The sequence below is a fragment of the Manis pentadactyla genome, chromosome 1 (assembly GCF_030020395.1).
Source record: "Manis pentadactyla isolate mManPen7 chromosome 1, mManPen7.hap1, whole genome shotgun sequence".
NCBI classification, from domain to species: domain Eukaryota; kingdom Metazoa; phylum Chordata; class Mammalia; order Pholidota; family Manidae; genus Manis; species Manis pentadactyla.
Window position 1 is genome coordinate 193,052,281 of NC_080019.1, and position 20,249 is coordinate 193,072,529.

At 46.9% G+C, this 20,249-nt stretch overlaps 1 long non-coding RNA gene across 1 annotated transcript; it reads right to left on the minus strand.

The window, feature by feature from the left end:
• Nucleotides 1–14,960: 14,960 nt before the first annotated feature.
• On the minus strand, nt 14,961–19,555 carry LOC118907883 (uncharacterized). The gene is made up of 2 exons (XR_005023012.2): nt 19,430–19,555; nt 14,961–15,677 (listed from the first exon to the last, which is right to left on the minus strand). It is a non-coding gene; the product is annotated as an uncharacterized LOC118907883 (long non-coding RNA).
• Between the last annotated feature and the right edge of the window lie 694 nt (nt 19,556–20,249).

Genomic DNA, 20,249 nt, shown 5'->3' on the forward strand with positions numbered 1-20,249 from the left:
CCACAAAGGCATAAAACTAGAAATAAACTGTACAAAGAAAGCAAAGAGGCTCACAAAAACATGGAGGCTTAACAACACGCTCCTAAATAATCAATGGATCAATGACCAAATCAAAATGGAGATCCAGCAATATATGGAAACAAATGACAACAACAACACTAAGCCCCAACTTCTGTGGGACACAGCAAAAGCAGTCTTAAGAGGAAAGTATATAGCAATCCAAGCATATTTAAAAAAGGAAGAGCAATCCCAAATGAATGGTCTAATGTCACAATTATAGAAATTGGAAAAAGAAGAACAGATGAGGCCTAAGGTCAGCAGAAGGAGGGACATAATAAAGATCAGAGAAGAAATAAATAAAATTGAGAAGAATAAAACAATAGCAAAAATCAATGAAACCAAGAGCTGGTTCTTCGAGAAAATAAACAAAATAGATAAGCCTCTAGCCAGACTTATTAAGAAGAAAAGAGAGTCAACACAAATCAACAGTATCAGAAACGAGAAAGGAAAAATCACGACGGACCCCACGGAAATGCAAAGAATTATTGGAGAATACTAAGAAAACCTATATGCTAACAAGCTGGGAAACCTAGGAGAAATGGACAACTTCCTAGAAAAATATAACCTTCCAAGATTGACCCAGGAAGAAACAGAAAATATAAACAGACCAATTACCAGCAACGAAATTGAAGAGGTAATCAAAAAACTACCAAAGAACAAAACCCCCGGGCCAGATGGATTTACCTCGGAATTTTATCAGACATACAGGGAAGACATAATACCCATTCTCCTTAAAGTTTTCCAAAAAATAGAAGAGGAGGGGATACTCCCAAACTCATTCTATGAAGCTAACATCACCCTAATACCAAAACCAGGCAAAGACCCCACCAAAAAAGAAAACTACAGACCAATATCCCTGATGAACGTAGATGCAAAAATACTCAACAAAATATTAGCAAACCGAATTCAAAAATACATCAAAAGGATCATACACTATGACCAAGTGGGATTCATTCCAGGGATGCAAGGATGGTACAACATTCGAAAGTCCATCAACATCATCCACCACATCAACAAAAAGAAAGACAAAAACCACATGATCATCTCCATAGATGCTGAAAAAGCATTTGACAAAGTTCAACATCCATTCATGTTAAAAACTCTCAGCAAAATGGGAATAGAGGGCAAGTACCTCAACATAATAAAGGCCATCTATGATAAACCCACAGCCAACATTATATTGAACAGCGAGAAGCTGAAAGCATTTCCTCTGAGATCGGGAACTAGACAGGGATGCCCACTCTCTCCACTGTTATTTAACATAGTACTGGAGGTCCTAGCCACGGCAATCAGACAAAATAAAGAAATACAAGGAATCCAGATTGGTAAAGAAGAAGTTAAACTGTCACTATTTGCAGATGACATGATACTGTACATAAAAAACCCTAAAGACTCCTCCCCAAAACTACTAGAACTGATATCGGAATACAGCAAAGTTGCAGGATACAAAATCAACACACAGAAATCTGTGGCTTTCCTATATACTAACAATGAACCAACAGAAAGAGAAATCAGGAAAACAACTCCATTCACAATTGCATCAAAAAAAATAAAATACCTAGGAATAAACCTAACCAAAGAAGTGAAAGACTTATACTCTGAAAACTACAAGTCACTCTTAAGAGAAATTAAAGGGGACACTAACAGATGGAAACTCATCCCATGCTCGTGGCTAGGAAGAATTAATATCGTCAAAATGGCCATCCTGCCCAAAGCAATATACAGATTTGATGCAATCCCTATGAAACTACCAGCAACATTCTTCAATGAACTGGAACAAATAATTCAAAAATTCATATGGAAACACCAAAGACCCCGAATAGCCAAAGCAATCCTGAGAAAGAAGAATAAAGTAGGGGGGATCTCACTCCCCAACTTCAAGCTCTACTATAAAGCCATAGTAATCAAGACAATTTGGTACTGGCACAAGAGCAGAGCCACAGACCAATGGAACAGACTAGAGAATCCAGACATTAACCCAGACATATATGGTCAATTAATATTTGATAAAGGAGCCATGGACATACAATGGCGAAATGACAGTCTCTTCAACAGGTGGTGCTGGCAAAACTGGACAGCTACATGTAGGAGAATGAAACTGGACCATTGTCTAACCCCATATACAAAAGTAAACTCAAAATGGATCAAAGACCTGAATGTAAGCCATAAAACCATTAAACTCTTGGAAGAAAACATAGGCACAAACTTCTTAGACATAAACATGAGTGACCTCTTCTTGAACATATCTCCCCGGGCAAGGAAAACAACAGCAAAAATGAGTAAGTGGGACTATATTAAGCTGAAAAGCTTCTGTACAGCAAAAGACACCATCAATAGAACAAGAAGGATCCCTACAGTATGGGAGAATATATTTGAAAATGACACATCCGATAAAGGCTTGACATCCAGAATAAATAAGGAGCTCTCACGCCTCAACAAACAAAAAACAAATAACCCAATTAAAAAATGGGCAGAGGAACTGAACAGACAGTTCTCCAAAAAAGAAATACAGATGGCCAACAGACACATGAAAAGATGCTCCACATCGCTAATTATCAGAGAAATGCAAATTAAAACTACAATGAGGTATCACCTCACACCAGTAAGGATGGGTGCCATCCAAAAGACAAACAACAACAAATGTTGGCGAGGCTGTGGAGAAAGGGGAACCCTCCTACACTACTGGTGGGAATGTAAGTTAGTTCAACCATTGTGGAAAGCAGTATGGAGGTACATCAAAATGCTCAAAACAGACTTACCATTTGACCCAGGAATTCCACTCCTAGGAATTTACCCTAAGAATGCAGCAATCAAGTTTGAGAAAGACAGATGCACCCCTATGTTTATTGCAGCACTATTTACAATAGCCAAGAATTGGAAGCAACCTAAATGTCCATCAATAGATGAATGGATAAAGAAGATGTGGTACATATACACAATGGAATACTACTCAGCCATAAGAAAAGGGCAAATCCTACCATTTCCAGCAACATGGATGGAGCTGGAGGGTATTATGCTCAGTGAAACAAGCCAAGCGGAGAAAGAGAAATACCAAATGATTTCACTTATCTGTGGAATATAAGAACAAAGGAAAAACTGAAGGAACAAAACAGCAGCAGAATCACAGAACTCAAGAATGGACTAACAGGTACCAAAGGGAAAGGGACTGGGGAGGATGGGTGGGTAGGGAGGGATAAGGGGGGGAGAAGTAGGGGGGTATTAAGATTAACATGCATGGGGGGGTAGGAGAAAAGGGAGGGCTGTACAACACAGAGAAGGCAAGTAGTGATTCTACAACATTTTGCTATGCTGATGGACAGTGACTGTAAAGGGGTTTATAGGGGAGACCTGGTATAGGGGAGAGCCTAGTAAACATAATATTCATCATGTAAGTGTAGATTAGTGATAGCAAAAAAAAAAAAAAAAAAAAGGGCAGTTCCTCTGTGGTAACCTCCAATGAGTTCTACACAAGGGTATAAAGGGCATATAAAAGTGTAGGCAAAGGGTCTGTTTGTGTTTATACAGAGGATCAAAGCCTAATTGGGCTACCCCGAAAAGGAACTAAGATACGATATGAAAAAGAACTTCCAACATCTGCACTCTCTGGAAGACTCATGCCAGAAGATGATCATCAAAAAACCCCAACAAAGATCCATGCACTGCTACAGCTGTAGATGCACTCATCCCACCAGTTCCTGGACTTGCCATGGGAATGAGGAAGGAGATATCTAAGCTGGCCTGTGCATACAGTAAAACAACAAAATTGGACTGGATCTATACTGTTGGAACTCAACCAAGAATTTGGAGAAGTGCAAATTGTAGCGCTCCAAAGTCTTACAACTACAAACTATTTACTGTTAAAAGAACATATGGCATGTGAACAGTCCCCAGGAATGGGTTGTTTTAATTTGTCTGATTTCTCTCAGACTGTTCAAGTTCAGTTGGACAATATCCACCATATCATAGATAAGTTTTCACAAATGCCTAAGGTGCCTAACTGGTTTTCTTGGTTTCACTGCAGATGGCTGGTAATTACAGATATGCTTTGGTTATGTAACTATACTCCTATTATGTTAATGTGTGTGTGCAATTTAATTAGTAGCTTAAAACCTATACATGCTGAAGTTACTCTACAAGAAGATATATCAAAGAAATAATCAATCTTCCCATGTTTTCTTCCGCCTGCTACTTCTATAGCTTTTCTTCTTCCTTCCTAATTACAACCCTTAAATAGAATTCGTGCCTCATATCAAATTTACCGAGTATCATAATTCTTCCAAGTGGTAAAGATACCTCAAGACAAATGCTGGGCATAGAAGCCACAGGGCATAAATATGCAAAGAAGTAAAAAGCTAACTTTTTCAAACAATAAGGCTTCTCTCTCACTTACCAACTTCACATTTCCCTGTATGGCCCCGGAAGATGACTGGTTAGCCAGAGACGGGTAAGATTCCTCAAGGGAGGAACAACCTAAGACAGGCACAGTCGCAGGGGGGCCATCAGGTGAGAAATTGGGGATCAACAGAGGTGAGGCTTAGAACCTCACCCCCCCGTTCTGAGAGAAATCTTCTGCATACGTGGATGTTTTATTGCCCGTGTCTAGCTTGGATTAACACATAGTCTACAGGAACACACCTGATCATCTACATGTGCTCTCTTACAACACTAAACTATGTTTTCTACCTTTATCTTGTATCTACCTACCACTTCAGCATTTTATTAAAAATAATAATAATAAAGAGAGAAATGTGGTATCCACATATAAATCAAGTATAAAAACCAAATGAGTATTCATATTTGAACTGACTGTTTATAGTTCATAATGCATGAGCAAAACCGAAAGTTTCTGTGATGACTGCCCTTTTACTGTTCACTATGTAACTTATTCATTATGTAAGAATTTGTTCTACATGTAAAAACTTGTTTGTTATGCCTCAGAAGATTGGAGACTCACAAAAATTAGGCTTGGGGTGGAATAATGATTGTGCATTGAGGATTGACTCCCCTATACAGAATTTTATTGTCGTTAACAGCCATTTGATCAATAAATATGAGAGATGCCCTCACAAAAAAAAAAAAAAAAAAAAAAAAAAAAAGAAGGACAGACTTCCAATGGTAAAATAAATTAGTAACCGGGATGTAATGTATAGCATAAGGAATATAGTCAAGATATTGTAACAGCCTGGTAGGGTGATAGCTGGAACCTAGAATTATGTATATAAATGTTCTACCACTGTGTTGTACACTCGAAACTCATGTAATGTAATACTGTGTGTCAACTACCCTTCAATAAAAAATAATTATTAAAAAAAAAAAAAAAAAAAAGAATCAAATGAGTATTCATATTTGAACTGTTTATAGTTCATAATGCATGAGCAAAACCGAAAGTTTCTGTGATGACTGCCCTTGTACTGTTCACTATGTAACTTATTCACTATGTAAGAATTTGTTCTCCATGTAAGAACTTGTTCGTTATGCCTCAGAAGATTGGAGACTGACGAAAATTAGGCTTGGGGTGGATTAATGATTGTGCATTGAGCATTGACTCCCCTATACAGAATTTTATTATTGTTAACAACCATTTGATCAATAAATATGAGAGATGCCCTCACAAAAAAAAAAAAAAAAAAAATACTCACTTCCAATGGTAAAATAAATAAGTAACCGGGATGTAATGTATAGCATAAGGAATATAGTCAAGATATTGTAACAGCTTGGTATGGTGATAGCTGGTTCCTAGAATTGTCATGTATATAAATGTTGAATCACTGTGTTGTACACCTGAAACTAATGTAATGTAATACTGTGTGTCAACTACCCTTCAATAAAAAATAATTATCTAAAAAAAAAAAAAAAAGAAAAGGCCACAGCCACCCAGCCACCACCATGCTGCTCAGTCAGCAGCCACCCACACGGAGGCAAGACCCTCCCCAGCAAAACACTGAAAGTTTAAGTGGCAGTTAGCGCTTTTCAGCAATATTTTCTAATTAAGGTATTACATGTTGTCTTAGACACAATGCCATTGCACACTTAATAGGCTACAGTATACTCTAAACATAACTGTTTTATGTCCCAGGAATCAAAAAATTTCACTTGTCTGGCTTCACTGTGATATTGATGGGTGGGGTGTGTGGTGTGTGTGGCCTGTGGCATGTGTGTGGGTGGGTGGGGTGTGTCGCATGTGGTGCCACCGGCAGGGCCCTGTGCTGTGGGTGAGTGTTCAGACGTGGCAGCCTGGCGGGGGGCAGGAGGAGACCCTGCCCACATGGCGGACACAGCACTTACCAGGCAGAGCTTCGAAGAGCTGCTGGTGAAGCCCATCAGGAAACCGCTGCTGGACCCTGTGATGCTGTCACCTTAGTGTTGTGAAATACTCCTGTGGTGAAATATTTGATTCCAGTGGTGGGGAAAGGGAGGTAGGAAGCTGCAGAAGGGCTGCCGGCCAGGCTAGTGGTGAGGAATGAGGGCCCTGAGCGGCCAGGAGCGGGGGGAGCTTCTCTGGGCACCCAAGGAAACAGGCGGTGGGGAGGCATCAGGGCCCTGATGGGAGGCCCCACCACACGGCTGAGAGAGGAGGGGCTTCACGGAGTGGCGCAGGCTGCTGTGAGACACATGTCAGTGGGAACAAGGCAGGGGTTTGAACAGAGGAGCAGCATGTGGCATATTTTGACAGGGTCACTATGGCAGCTGGGCAGAGCATGCCAGGGGTCAGGAGACCAGCTGGGAGCATGGGGCAGGTAGAGATGTTGGTGGCTCAGAGCAGGTGGCAGTCAGGCATAAGACGTGGGTGGCTGGTTTCTGGTAAATTTTGAAAGTAGAGCCCAAGAGATTACTGATGACTGGATGTGGATATAAGGTGTGAGGGAAAGAAGGGTCACAGATGCCTCCCAAATCGTGATCTGAATAGCCAGCAGGATGTGTGGGACATTAACTGGGGGTGAAGACAGCAGGTAGAGGACTGGGGAAGACTGGGGAAGACTGGGGAAGGATCCGAGGTGCCCATTAGAAATCCCAGAGGACTGTCTGGAGGCAAAGTCATGGTGCCAGGAGCCGAGAAGAGGGCCGAGCTGGTGCTCTGAACTGACATGATCCTTCCAGCCGTGATTCTGGGGAGACTCCACCAGGCACAGGGGAGGACCAAGGACTGCACCCCACATCTACAACACTAAGAGACTGAGGAGCGGAGAAGCAGAGCCCGTGAGGGAGACCAGAGAGGACAGAGGCGAGCCAAGGAGGGGCGGCAGAGGGACGGGGAGAATCTGGGGTGGGGGGTCTGCCCTGGATCAAAGGCTGCCCAGGGCTCAGGTTAGACAGTCAGCAGAATGTGCCTTCTGCGCTGGGGCTCACAGCCAAAGGTCACCTTCATACCCTTGGGTGTCCTTCCTGGGTCATGCAAGCTGCCCCTGGGGTTCACACCAAGGGACTCCATCAAGGTCACTGTCCAATGTGGTGATAACAGGGTCTGAGGATTTGAGCTAATTTGTTTAGCTTCGAACTTCAAGTACAAAATGTCACAGCCCAAGGTTATCACACAGAGTTAGAGAAATAGAAGCACTGCAGCCGTCACCTTCCAAGCAAGGAAGGCGAGCTCGCCACCCGCCACGTGCACGGACAGAAAGCCGACGGCCTTCCAGAATGGATGCGGGGGCTGCTCCCACCTCCTGGGGGTGCATCACTGCTCTACACCCCTATAAAGTATGGACGCTCAGAGTATTTTCTTTCAAAACCAAGTAAAGCACTTAAGTGGAAATAATCCAAAAATATTGGTGAAGGAAAAGCTGAAAGAAATGTGTTGCCCTCCAATTCTTCCTGAAGCTATTCGATGGGTGGATGACTCAGGGCGGGGGGCCAATGTCCACCTGCTGTGGGACACGTTCCCTAACACCTCGGAGTGGCAGTGGCCCCTCTTGTGAGCTGGGGGTTATATCGCCCACTGTCCACAGTTGCTTACAGATTGAGTAAGAGGAAGCGTGTAAGTGCCTGGCCCACCTGGCGGCTGATAAACAGTAACTCTTACGGTGGAGACCGTCTGTCTCTAACTATGCATCCCAACGTTTCTACCCAAGGCCCTCGTCCCCCAGGCCCCCCAGGAAGCCCCAGAGCAGTGTGGCACCGCTGGGCCTGCCCTGCCCACCCACAGACTCCACCGTCCCAAGTGCACCTTAAGGGAGAACTGCCCGGGTGAAAGTCCAGGTCTGTGGGAGTGGCCGCCAGGGCCCTTTCCTCCTCATCACAGGCAGCGAAGGCCCTTCACAGGGGTTTGGATAGCTGAGGGAGCTCCAGTTCAGGGTTGGCTTGTGACTCAAATCCTATGCTCCTGGTTGGAAAACTAATAGTTGCCACCCACTGTGTACACAGATCTATGGCCACTCTTTGCCCTGAGGGAGAATTTTCATGTATGACTTTCTCAGGTGTTTTATTATTAACGCCAATGCCAGCCGCCACCCACCGGAGGGCAGGAGCCCAGCCTTCCAGAAAAAAGCAGACAGTCTGCCCTCCAACCCAGACCCACCTGGCTGCAGTACACAAGGCCCCACCTGCAGGGCTCGCTGGTGAAGAGCTGCCGGTCACCCCCAACCCCTCCCATCTTGAGGAAGGAGTTTCTGGGTCCCTCCACAGGGGCGCAGGCCAGTCAGTGGGGTGGGAATGTCAATATTCCAAACCCAGAATCGAAAGGGTTTCTCGTAAGTTTTTGTAATAGTGTAACTAAAGTCCTAGGCTTTTTAAAGTTAAAAAAGTAAAATTAAAACATGTTTGCCCCTATATTTTCCTACCACCATCAATAATAATTATTATTAATTAAAATAATAGATGGTGAGTACTAAACACTTACAATGTGCCAGCTCCGTGTGACTGACTGGTGTGTCTGTCTTCATTTCACAATATTCAGGAAAATAGGCTTTAGCTCCCACACAAAGAAGCTAAGGCCAGGTGTGGGGGGCAAAACAGATGGTGACTGGGGTCAGGATTCAAGGCTGTGTGGCGAGGGTGCCTCCCTTCCCTCTGCAGATAACCCCAGGGCACTGGCCCTCCCGTCAGCCAATCCAGCCCACCTCACCCACACAGGACATACAGTTTAAACAATTTTCTCTTTGTCTCTGCGATTCCCAAGTGTCTTTTAAAATAATAGCACCCTGTTTTTGGTGAGCTCGATCCAATGTCTACAGTTCAAGGACAATCTGTTTCTTTGACCACTGGCTCACCTCCACCATTTCTGTTCTCCCTTCCAGGCCTCCCATGAAGGAAGAGATCTTCTGGGTTCCCCTCCATCATAAATAGTGCTTTTGATTCATAATTCCCACCTTTTTGCCTTTTTGCTCTGGGGTTGCAACAATTCTGGGAATTACACTGAGCTCCTAATTCATCCCATTAGTTATTAGCTCTGTCCTTCCTGCCATTTACTGCCTCTTGAGTTTTTCATTCATTCTAAAAAATTCTTTATATCTCCAAGAATTCTTTTTTGAACTCCAATTACTCATTTTTTAAACAGTAAAAGCTCTTATTGCCTTCATGTAAAAGCTTCTGAAATTTCTCAGAGAAAAAAAAATTAAACTGTTTGCTTCCCCACGACCCTCTCAGCCCTATGGGCCTCCTTAAGCTGCTGATTCTCATAGGTCTGGGAACCTCTCATTGTCCACACGTATTTATACATGAAAACTAAGATTGCTGAATTTTGGTGGCTCAGCTGGTCTCTCTCTATAAACCAGTCTGCTGGGAGTCTTTGGGAGCGACAGAGAGAGTAGAATTGGGGGTGGGGGCCAGCTGACATGCTTCCTCTTGGGGACAGTGTGAAGGCAGGCTGGGGACAGGTAGGTAAAGGCTAAGAACCAACTCTGGGAGTGTCTGCCATGTGGAACCACATAGGTGGCCGTGGCAAAGGCTGATGGTCACTGTAGGTACTCTGGTGCAATTTCTGATATTTCTAGTGAGTTCTCCCATAGCTGCTCCAGGTTTGCCCATCTACCCTTCCAGTGAGTGGTATTTTAGGGGCATTTCTAAGAGGTTAAGGGGAAGGCCAGGGAAGGTCAAGGCAGGGGCCATGCACGGCCCTCCTTCTGATCATGACATCCTAACGTGAGCTGCAGCACAGCCCTCCCCACTTGGGGCCCCTGCCACCTGCTAAGGGCCTTGTCAGACCAGAAACCCCACAGCAGGCAGCAGGCAGCCCACCTGGTGAGGATGACCCACCAGGGCCGTCCGAGGTCACAGGCTGTGGCTGGCTGCTTTATGTGCGTTAAGAGCCCTGCCTGAGTATTTGTCTCTCAAGATCCTTTGCCTTCCCCTCCTCCCACCCCACCCAGGGGACCCACTCACTATGGGCTGCCACACCCTGAGCCTAGCTGGGGAAAGGGGGCGTGCGTGCCCAGAGCTTGAGGGGGAGGGTGGTTTCTGGGACCCAAGTCCTGTCCAGCGGGAGGTGAAATAGATCAGATGGAAACCGAGGCAGCATGGGGCTCTGATGCCCCACAGAGCACAGGAGCCCCTGGGAGGGGGCACAGCCAGGCGGACTCCCACTGGCCCCCGCTGCAGTCTGCTGCATCTTCTCCCGCACTTTATTCCTCACTTTTCCTCCTTCACTCCCTCCCTTCTTCACTCTTTTACTCTTTTTCCCCAACAAGCTCATATATCCACACATAGACAGTCCCACTCTCGAAATGGCCTGCCAGAGCAGATTTTTGTGTTTTTGCACACAAGGTCTTAGCTTGAATGTGTGTTCCTCCAGATTTTTCCAGGAAAGGGAAGCAATTAGGACTTTACAAAGGTGACCAGAATACACAGCAGAGTGAAGAAGTCTGTGCAGCCGAATGGGCCGGTGTGCGGCTGCAAACCCACTTGTGACTTCTCCACTCAGGGACTCTGCCTGCACTGGCGCTAATATGAAGTACGATGCTGTAAAATTTGCAGCACACAAGGGAGCTGTCAACTTCAGGACGGTCCTAACCATGGTACAGGGGAAATCCACTCTCCCACCTGTGGGCGAGGTCACCACCAATGACTCCCTGTCCCCAGAATGGACACTGTCCTAGCACAACGGGAAAGACAGAACCACGCAGGTATAAAGTAGAAAAGGAGGGGGTTTGGGCCATGTCCAGGACTGGGTGATAAGGAAGGACAACAGTGGAGACGCACCCCAAAATCTCACATATACAGCCAAGGGGCCAAGTCTTAAAATCCTAGACAACATTTTCAGGGGAGGTAAGCTAGCATTAATGGAGGGACTCCTAACAGTTCTTCAGCAGGTTTGCTCCATTCACTGACTCTAACAATAGTGAGAAAGACACCTCGGCCGTTGGAAGCACTATTTCACGTATCAGTAAGGGAAAAAAAGTTACCATGAACCAATACCGTTATCCTTTCTTATCACTTTGGGTTTTGTTTTATACTTTAAAAGAAGTTTTTAGCCCTATGTGGATAAAATGAAGGTTCCTGTGGCCAGGATTCTCACCTGGCCTGGTTGACTAGCTCACTGCACACCTGTGGGCAATACATGGCTGTTGACTCTATATAAAGAGCTCCACCCAGTGCTCTGGGCGACATGATGGCATGGCTGCAAGGCCGCAGGAGAGCAGAGTAGAGGCTGGAGTGGTGGCAGCACCGAGGACTGAGGCCCAGAGGACGGCTGTGTGGGCAGAGGGACCTAGAGACAGAGACCAGCTTGCTGCATGCAGACTTGCTCTGAGTGGATGAGATTTTAGTGATTGACCTGTGTGGGGAAGTTGGGGTTCCTGTGGCCAGGATCCTCGCTGAACTTAAACCACCTGAAGATGTAACTGGCCTGTTGCTAGGCTACTGCTTCCACACCTTTAGGCAATAAGCTATTATTGCGCTATAATGAGAGCTCGGCCCAGTGCTCTGTGTGGAGGCAGAGATGCTAGTGCTCAACCTACTGCCAGGAGAAGCCTGGTGATAAACCCTTTCACCCCAAAGAACGTTTTACTGTCATTTCTTTGGTCACACTGAATCCATAGTGAACTTGCCTGGGGCTGAAACTCATTGGCAAGACACCTTATTTAGACATTCCTGTAGAAACATAAAACAAGTGAAATAAACTGGTAAGTTATTCTTAAAAGTTTTTTACGCTCCAGCCAACTCTTCAAATTTAGACTCACAGTTGTTAATATCCACATTTTTCCACACAAGTTCATTCTCTGTGTCACTGAGGCATGAGGCAATACAGTTTCCTAAGAGTGGTGTGTTGGTTTCCCATTGCTGCTGTAACAATTTGCTACAAACTTAGTGACTGGAAACATGAACTTTTTATCTTATACTTCTCTGGGTCCGAGGTCTCAGCTGGGCCTCACTGGGCTAAAATCAAGGTGCCAGAGTTGCTCTCCTTTCTGGTGTCTCTAGGGATGAGTTGGTTTCCCTGCCTGGACAAGTTTCTCAGGCACCACCACCCCCCACCCGGCCTGTGGCCCCCTCTTGCAGCCTAGCAGCACTGTCTCTCTGCCACTACTCTTCTGTAATCACACCTGGGAAAGCTTCCCTGCTTTTAAGTATACACATGATCAGATTGGGCCCAGCTGGATAATCTGGGATACTCTTCCCATCTCGAGGGCCTTAATTGAATCACACCTGCAAAGTCCCTCTGCCATGTAAGGTAACTTAGTCACAGATTCCAGGGCTTTGGATGTGGGAGACTTTAGGAGACCATTATCCTGCCTAACCGAGGATCCCCTGTTGTTGTCCCTGGCGGACGCCCAGCCCCAGGCACCTCCTGTAGGTGTGTATGCGGGGCTTTCTGGACATTACTTGAAAGTATCCGCTTTCTGGACATTACTTGAAAGTATCCACAGGAAGCTTCAGATCATCCCCAAGACTCACACACCTTTCACAAATGATCCTTAAATGGTTTGGTAGCTGAAATGTCGAGGGGAGTGGTTTCCAATCGTTAGATCAGGGGTAACCTTCAAAGGTGACACTGTGTGTGTCTTGCTTTGGGGCAGTTAAAACATAGACAAACAGACCTGGGGGACTAGAGAAGATAATGTAGTCCTTATAAAGACCCTTCCAAAGCAGGTAAATAAGCCATACTGCTCCCACAACAGCAGAGGGCGCCGCTCAGGCTGAATCAGGAGAACACAGCCCTGGAAGTGGGCAGTAGATACAGAAATAAGGGTGCCAAGGCTCAGAGAGCAGAAGAACGGTGCCCGGGGACACTCGAGTGGTCTGAGGCAGCATCAGAGGTTGATCACCGGCCTCTGGACTCAGAGCCTGTGGGCCTCCCACGGGCTGCTGTCTCCACACACATCAGAACAGGGCTGCTGGGGGACAAACATTTGGAAACCTCCCTGGTTGGGCAGCCCGCCTCCCTGGGTAGAGCTGTGCCTAGGTGGAATCTGGCTGATGTCACATTACAGTGATGGGCCTTTTTAATCCAACCCATGGGTTCCTGAAAGTACATAAGGCTTTTGTAAAGGGGACCTGTTTTAAGAACATGAGGGAAAGCTAGTATTTAAAGAAGTCTGAGGTGAATCCTTACTTCCCTCTGTCCCAAATGTGCCTCATTGGTCATTTTCAGAAGGCAACCTCCTTCAGGGAAAGGAAGGTAAGCTCTGGCAGCCACCTGACCAGGCTCAAACCCTGCTGGTCATTTCCTGGCTGTGATCTTAGGCAGATTTTCAGTTCTCTGGGCCTCAGCGTCTTCCAGGATGACAGGGACACAGGGTGCCTCCCTCGGAGTGTTAGAGAACAAGGGGCAGAGGGCGGGGATCAATCTGCATGCAGGGCATGGTGAGAGCTCGGTGCTCCTGACCTTCAACGTCCCTGCATAAATGGGGACATCTGCCACCCCTGCCTCTCACTGAGGATCAAAACGAGGTGGGATTTGTGACCCTGCTGTGAAAACCAAGCACGAAAGGAAGCACCACGCAGAGATATGTGCACTGAATGTTCCTGGCTCACATGTCCCACCCGACTTCCTTAGGCTGTCAAGACATCATCTCTTGGCCCTGAATGCTAACGTCTTCCTCTGTGTGCCCATTGCCACCATCGTCAAGGAGCCTTGCAGCGGGCTCTGAACTGGCCTCCCTGTCTCCGGGCTCACCACCCCCAGCTCTCCTCCACCCTGAAGCTGGAGGGGTGTTTCCATAAAGAAAACATACTACGGTCTGTCTCCTGGTAGACTGTGGTCTCTAATGGAGAGGGCTGGCTGGTCTTATTTGCCCACAGGGCTTGGGCTCTAACATGGTAAACAGCACAGAGAAGGGCTCCGCATACATCTGCAGCACCCCTGTCTTATCTTCTGTGCATGCCCCAGGAGGTGCTCTTCTGCAGGTCCTCTCCAGCCTGACCATCTGTGACCTGCAGAAAGACCACATCAAAGGCACGGCCCCAGCCCCCTGATGAAAGAACACAGGTTCTGGAGTCAGACCACAGAATCTAAATCCCACTCCCACCATTCAGCAGTCCAATATCCACTTTGTGCCTTGGTCTCTCATCTATACAGTGGGAATAATAATGGTGCCTGCTCATAGGGTTATCACTAGGACCATTCGTGTCATGGAGAACACTGACTGGCATGTCCTCCACCACCCAAATTACTTTGAAACAAATCTCATTTTGTTCCTAAATATCACAGCATGTGCCTCCACTAGGTAAGAACTCATACACACACACAAGCCAATGGCATCATTAGATCTAAAAATATTCACAGTAATTCCATAACACCATCCAAGCACTGTTTAAATTTCTCTAATTATCTCATCAGTAACTTTTTCATTTTGTTTGATCAGGATACAAATAAGGTTCCTATATGACAATTGATTGATAAGGGTTTGGGGACTGTTGATGTGTAGCAGGAGTTGGTAAACTTTTCTATAAAGGGTTAGGCAGTGGACATTTTAGGTTTCGAGGCCCGTATGATTTCAGCTGCTGCTACTAAAACAAATGGGTAAGGCTGTGTTTCAGTAAAGCTTTATTTAAAAAACAAGCAAGCAGGCCAGATTTGCCAACAGGATGTCATCTGCCAACCTGTGATACAGAGGCCCAGTCAGATTCAGGTTTGATTTTTGGGGTAAGAGCATTTCACAGGTAGCACTGTGGGCTTCCATCAGGGCACACAGAAGGGTGGGAGGTCTCTTTTGTGTGTGTGGTGCATCGGCCACATGTGCTCAGTGCCTAGATGCATGGGCTCCTTAGATGCAGCACGATGGCCATGTTCTAGTGCCTCCAGCCCTTCCTCCACTAGCTGTAATACTGCTACGAGGAGAAATTTCCCTTCCTCAATACTTGGTTATACCGAGCTATAGTTTGTGCAGAAAATTAGGATAATAAATGTGTCGTGCTTTCTTTTTTCAGCCAGTTTTCAAAAAACAGTGCTTTGGGCTCCTTAGCATTCTTCTAAGACAATGTACATTTTAAGAGAACATTATGAACGAAGAGGTTTCAACATAATTGAGGTGTTCTGAACCATTACAGTTCCTACTCTTAATGATGCTTCAGTGGTCCCAGCTCTGCCACAGCCAGTGACCAAGAATATCCTTGGTGACATTCTTGCTTTCTGGGATAACAGGATGTTCCCAGGTCACCCTGCTCCATTTCTGCCCCAGGCCTGGAGTCAGTCTTCCCAGAGGAGGCCCAGCTTGCTTTTGATTTGCTCCTTCCAACTTAAACGTCTAAAAACATTGACAATATATTGAAATATACAAAAGTTTTGAAAAGTTACAACTGTTGCCTTTGCTACAAGGTGGTCATGATGTACAGGCTTTATTGAATTCTGTTGTTCACTTTGTTCAAAACACACAGAAAAACTGGCCATCATATTGTCATAATAGCTATGTAACACTGGTAGTTTATTAAACCATTCCCCAAATGTTAAAAGCAAACAAACAGACAGAGTGGAAGTACTTTTTCCCCTCAAGGGAAGTGATGTTTTGAAACCCTAATTTGAGCACTAAGGAAGTTCATGGTATCTGGGCCTTCCCAGCAGACGCAGCAAGGACAATTCTTTTTAAATATGAAAGATCTCAGGAACACATACTGACATTTCCAAGTCAGTTCAGAACCACAAGGCCACAGAACCCCTTCAATGTGATACCTCATTCCTCCCATGCTCAGCTCTGCTTTTAAAGCTAGCAATTCTGGAACCCCATCCCAAACCAACCTCTAGGGAATGGGAGGCTCTAGGGAAGAGAGGCACGCAGGATCCCCCAGGTGATTCTGAGGAACAGCCAGCCTTAAAAACAACAGGGCAGAGGAGCCAGCGCAGAGTGCTGTGAGGGCCGGTAAGACTAAAGGTGGAGCGACGTCCCCAGGGCTGCCAGCTGTACAGGGTGAGGAGGGGGTGGAGATAATCGCAGCACTTCCAAGAAGCAGGGCTTTGCTGGGATGTGGGCAGTAAGCTGCAGAGGGTGGGATCTAGACAGGTTTAGGAAGATAAAGAAAAGACTGCAGTTAGCATGTTTACAAATATCTGAGAAGGAGCCAGGAAGCAGGCAGGCAGCACATGAAGTTCCAGGAGAAAGAGAACGAAGTGATGGATTGATAAGCTTCCACGGTGGGGGTTAGGGGGTAGGGGTTGCTGGAGGTGACTGGTGTCCTTCTCTTGCTAAGCCTGAGAGGCGCTCAGATGGAGAGGATAGGTGTCCCTTGGTCTAGTCTACAGACCAAGAGCAAGGGCCAGATCTTAGTTTGCCTTTTCTTCCCAGGGGCTGACCCAGTGTCTGACACATATGACTTGTTATAGGATGAAAATGACTTCAGATGCAAAAGTACAAACCAAAGAAAGACTGTATGAAACAGGTTGTCCAAGTGCAGCCTGACCCTTTCAGGGGTCCTTTAGCTCAAAACTATTTTTATGACAACATTAAAATGTTACTTACCTTTTCCACTCTTACTCTCTCCCGTGTGTTAGGCAGAATTTTCCAGAGGCTTTCTAACAGACTGAATGCAGAAGCACACATGAGATTACAACTGTCTTTTAGATAAGCCAGACAGAGACTTGCAGAAATGTAAAATAATGTCATTCTTCGCATTAATTTTTTTTGAAAAATATAGTTTTCATTAAAGGGTTATTTAGGTTGCTAATAGGTTTGTTTATTGTTAAGGCATAATCACATTTTTGTTAAAATTTCTCTTTTAATTCCTAATTTGGTAACTATTAATAGATGTGATCCACATAGACCAAAGATCTTTGGGTGCTCAATTTTTAAAAGTATAAGGGGTTCCTGAGTCCAGACAGTTTGAGAACTCCCAGTGTAAAAGAACTCAGAGCTTGTAGTAAGAGTCTGTGAACATCAGCAAATACATTGATGACAATTATTCCAGCCACGTGCTGCGTATTCCTGGAAGGAGTCCCCAGTTAGCTCCTCGGGCAGAGGGTGAGTTCTTTCGTTACCTTCTGCTGAACAGGGGCAATCTCAGTTCGGGGTGATCTCAGGGAATGTTCACCCTTTACAAGAAGGGAGGCCCATCTTGCTGTAGGGCTGGGCCTTCCCTGAGTGGACCAGGGAAGTGTGTGGCTGAAAATGGAGGTGGGAGGAGGAGGGGAAGCAGGACAGAGGGGGATGAAGAGGGGGGCACTATGAGTGCCCTGGGGGAGAGTGGGTGTGAATAAAATGAAGGTTCCTGTGGCCAGGACCCTCCCCTGGCCCTGGTCCACTAGCTCACTACACACATGTGGGCAGTACGTCATTATTGACTCTATATAAAGAGATCTGCCCAGTGCTCTGGGCAACACGGTGGCAAGGCTACAAGGCTACAGGAGAGCAGAGGCTGGAGTGGTGGCAGCGCCAAGGACAGAGACTGAGACGGTGTGGCAGAGACCGGCTTGCTGCATGCAGATTCACTCTGAGTGAATGGGATTCTAGTAACTGACCTGCCACCGTGTAAATAAAGTTGGGTATAACCCTTCCACCCCAAGAGCATTCTGCTGTCATCTCTTTGGTCACAGTGAATCCATAGTGAACTTGCCTGGGGCTGAAACCCACTGGCAAGACACTAGGCCTGTCTGAAGAGGATTTAGGGGTGCCATACGGGAGTGAGGGGTTCACTCTCCTTCCTCCCCACTGCTTTGCTCACCAATACCACAGGGAGTGTCTTGGAGAGGTGTTTCAAAGATGAAGAAAAGGAAAGCGAATGTCACCCAGGAGGACTGCCATATATGATTTCAGTGAAAACACCTAGAAGATAAAATGATTGTTTTCCAAATCCAGCCAGCACCATCATTCTGAGGAGGGATCAAGAACTCTAAGACCATTCATAAAACTAGGGATGAACAAGGGGACAGTCATAAGATGCTGTCACTTCAGCCCAAGTTATTTTCTGATGAGAGTTGTACTATCCCTTAAAACTGCAAGAGGACCTCAGTGACTTATCTTCATGCAGCTGTTTATTCACAAACCTGAACTGGCCCCCTTAAAATGAAAAGCTCACTAATACACTAGATGGATGGAGTCAGGGGCTTCGTGAAGGACAAACCTTAATTAGACTTGATTTTTTTTTTAATTCCCCTTGTGGTTTTTAATTATTAAAGAGATCAAATGTCTCTAACATTGAGCTTGAACATCCCGTAGTCCCTATGTCAATGTCCTTAAAATCTACGTGCTTTTAACAAGGCACCATTCCTCTGAGAGCTGTCTGAATGTCTTTTTGAGCCCTTCAAGACTGGACACTAGAAGTATAAACAATCATTTTTTTAAAACTTACACTTCCTCTACAACCTTGAATTTGAAATGTGAATATATGAATCTAATAGCTCTGGGATAACTATGCAGATTTATGGGGAATATCAAGTTAGGTTAGATCATGGATCCAACTAGGCCTTTCTTTGTGTGGCTGGGGATTTGTTAAAGTTGGGATATAGTTTGGGGAAAATGTGATTTATAGTTAAAGTCATCTAAAAATCAATCCAGCTGAAGATCTCTGGCATAAGGGTCCTTTGCAGAGATAGACCTGATTCTAAAATTGAGAACAAACGAATAAAAATAAAATCCTGAGTGGAAGTAGCTGAAAATTGCAGCCAGGAGTGACGCTCTGCTCCAGCCTCCCGCCTGTTTGAAGACTGGCTTATTTTTTTAAAACAGCCAACATAATTCAGGTGGAGGAGGCAGAAAGATTTTTCTACTTGTTTCAGTAGAAATCGAAGGACTTTAGCTTGTGTAATTCCCACCCCCACCCCCACCCCCCGCGTTTAGTCCCTAAAGCAAAACAACCCTCTTAGCTTGCATTATTGAATGCATTTCTGCGACCCGTGGTGTGTATGGCTAAACACGTATTCATTTGATCAACTGCGGAGAGCTGGCTGCGGGGAAGGTAAGGGGTGGATGGCAGAGGTGCAGACCCGACGCCCTGACTGGTGAGTTGTGACGACTTGCTAGGCGGACTGGGGAGCAGTGGGGAAGGTACGGCAGCAGCGCTAGCAGCTTACCTACATTGAGGGCTGAGAAATCCACGCTCAAAGCCAGCTGCGGACGCCGCCTTCCGAGCCGGCATCGTGCGCGCCCGGACCGAGGGCTGGGGGGGGCAGCACCAGCGGGCCGAGCGCTCGGCCCCCGGGACTTGTGGGGAGAAGGCTCCGAAGTCTCGCCCGCTCGCCTGCCTCCCCGAGCCCGTGGACCCCAGCCTCCACCCAGACCTCTTCAGAATAGCTCAGGGGCCGTAAAGAGGGGGGGGGCACGAAAGGGGCAGGAGGGGGTGTCGGCGCGCGGGAAGGCGGCTGAAGCGGGGCGCCCGCCTCTGACGAGGGGAGGCGGACTCCCGACTCCGTGAGGACCCCGGCGTGCGGGCGGCTCCCCCTCTGCTCTCCGAGCCCCGCGATGCCGGTGCGCCCCGCCGCTGCGCGCTCCCTGGCGCGTCGGGCCCGGGGCCTAGCCAGGCCCTCGCTGCCCCTTTAAGGGTTCCCGAAACTTTCCCCGGTATCAGATGCGCCTCGTCACATCCGTTGGCCGCGGCCGCCGGGGCGCGCTCCGAGGAAATTCAGGACTCGAGTTTCCCCGGGAAGAGGGCGGCCCGAGGCGGGCGCGGCGGTGGGGCGGGCCGTGCGCTCCGGGACCCCGCGCCCCGCTCTGACCTTGGCCGCGGGGCGGGGCCGGGCCGCGCGGACAGCCGCCCGCCAGAGGGGGCAGCGGCGCCCAACTTGCTCAACTTGGCGGCGCGGGCTGGGCGGCTCCGCTCCCCGCTCCTCCGCGCGCCGCCTGCCCGGGCCTCCCGCCGCCCGCCCCGCGCGCCCAGCCCGCCCGCGGCCCCGC